The sequence below is a fragment of the Myzus persicae genome, unplaced genomic scaffold (genome assembly GCF_001856785.1).
Source record: "Myzus persicae strain clone G006 unplaced genomic scaffold, MPER_G0061.0, whole genome shotgun sequence".
In the NCBI taxonomy this organism is placed as follows: domain Eukaryota; kingdom Metazoa; phylum Arthropoda; class Insecta; order Hemiptera; family Aphididae; genus Myzus; species Myzus persicae.
In genome coordinates this window covers 45,594-48,477 of record NW_019103961.1, presented here as the reverse complement: position 1 = coordinate 48,477, position 2,884 = coordinate 45,594, and positions in this window count along the sequence as shown.

Sequence of the window (2,884 nt, the reverse complement as noted above, 5' to 3'; positions counted from 1 at the left end):
AGGTACAATCACATACAATATATTTTGCATGTTGTGTAATGTTCATAATAGGATTTATTAAGCTTTTAAAAAAATAATAATATTGAAAATATCTAAGCAATACCAGTACATAATTATAATAAACATTTTTAAATCGTTAATTATTATTGTAAGCTGTAAAGTAAAATGTCTATTTGAATCAATTTAAACGAAAAATCGCATGCTTTTGTTTATAGGTAATTGACAATTGTCATATCAAATATTCAGCAAATTAACAAAAAATATTTTAAGCACATTAAATAAACACTGGTGCCTGGTGGTAATCGAGTCACACGATCACCACCACTGTCACCACATTTGTCTCGTACTATGACTAATATACTATCGCTTAACCTAGTTTTGTTTTGCTACTTCTGCTAAAACTTTCCAACTAAGACTTAATACTATACATACCTTTTTACTTAACCTAATTAATGTTTTTAATACTAATAATTTGTATATTTATGCATGATACAAAATAATATACTTTTTTATTGAAACTAAAATTAATGTTTAATGGTTTTTTTAAAATTTGCTTTCTGTGTAACTTCGAAAATCTATGTTTCTTTTTCTCGATGAATTACGTAGGATACATAATTTTTTCTATCTTTTGAAGTACCACTTGAAATGTTTTCGATTTTTTCAGGTCTAAATAAGAGTGTGTTGATAGCTAACAGATTTTTAAGCGGCCTTTAGTATATGCTTTTAAAATATTACTCTCGAAATAAAAATGCATTACTTTTAATTTTCCGATCAAAAAATACCAAACAGAACTTTAAGTTTTCACAGTATGTTATGTTTAAATAACAGTAAGCATGCTTACAAATGTGATTTAAATTCTGAAATATCAAATTATATATTACATATTATAATAATTATATATATAAATATATTACTGTAATACCCAACTAAATTTCGCATATACAATTAATCCTTAAAAGTTTATCATAAACCTATTAATTATACTTTATAAGTTATTACCTGGTAGGCACTTCAAATATTATATAACAATCATAACCCATCCTTGGTCTTATTATTGTATTTAATTTTGGAATCAAGCCAAGCCCTCCAATATATAGGTACAACCTATACAAGCAGCTTTTCTGTGTAATATATTTGTCTTATACGACTAACTGCAGAGCAACGTCTTGGTATTTGATCAATAATGCTCATTATATAAGGACTTAAAATACCAGCAGGAAACGAATTAGCACTCGAAACTACAAAAAAATCCATTCTAATCTTCATCCCAACCAAAATTGCCTAATCTCTAGTATAGTAGTATTACACTCAAAATCACCATCCCTATTAATCCGTCATGGATCTTAAAATAAAATGGCCACAGTGAAACGCTCTTGAATAATAATGCAAATAAAAACATATCAAACTAATATTAGGAAGAGCTGTTGATGAACGATTTTCTCACTCACGCCCAACAATCAATCTGCATTTATATCATTATAATAATATCTCACTTTTTTACAATGCTTCTTGTATTCATTTTAGATTAAGTTTCATTTAATAAATACCTTATATTTTTTATAGTATCTTTGTCTTCAATTAAAATGTTGATTTAATTTATATTTACATTTCACTCTTAGAAATGTAAATAGTTCATATAGTAATGACTGTGGAGTAGTTCATTCGTTATCGGGAATAAAAGATTTAAAGTTCTTTACTAATTTGATGATTCGTCTTCGGTAAGAAAAAAACCGAGAACATATAGTACCTATATGTATATTAAAATTTGGAATTTATTTAAAATGTAAACGGTGAAAAGAAATTGGAATTGGAATTTATTGTTGTACAAAAGATAATAATTAATATAATAATAATTGCAGTAATAATAATAATAATAATAATAATAATGATAATAATAATAATAATGATGATATAATAATATCGTAAAAGTTGTACTAAGGTATTGTTTGCAGTTGGGATCAAATATTAAGACAACAATTATCACTGTTGGCATAGAGTGTCAAAAAACTAATCTTTGATTGAACTGTTCTCTTGTTTTTTTTTATTTTTTTTATCGTCTCTGTTCATCTGGCCCACTGCAACATTATACACGATGGCCATAATTGCATTTCACATTTAGACACGCGCGCGTTATTATACGACCGATCGTATTAGTGTCAGCGTTTTGTACGTGATAAGTTGTCGCCGTCAGAACACTTGACTTCAAATTACTTGAAGCAGTAAACGGACCGTATGCAGTCGTCGTCGCCAAAACGAGCAGCCCGTTAACAATTAAATGGCAGACGGACGATACTTTTCCACCGCCGACGTCTTCGCTGGTGGGGTGAAACGCTGAAACAGCAGAAACAATGTCGACGACGTAGCAGTTATCTTTCACGAGCGAAGTCGATTATTTAGTGGAAACAACGTCCAAACGTAAGCCCGGGTCCGAGAAAATACTATACGAATGTCATCGCGGAAAAACAATTCTTGGAAAATATAAAATTTTCTTTTCGGCGAACTGACGTTATTATTATGAATATTATGATACCATACGGGGTGTAACGTAAAAACGTGACGAATGAAAGATGAAAAGTCGATACTGGTTAAATGCATGAAAAATATTATAAACGTTTCACTGGTAATATTAATAATTTAAGATTTACTGTTATTGTGTCTGAAAATTCACAGAAATATTACTCTGAATAAAGTCATTACTTACGTTTCAAATTCATTTAATCCAAACGGTTATTACAGATATTTTAAAACATAAACTACTTGACACGAATAAACGTTTTTTTTATTAACATCGACAGTAATTTAAAAAAATTAATTTACAAATTTACGGTTTCGAATATTATTCGTTGGTGCATTGTCACCCGCAGACGGCGGCGCGGAGTGGCGG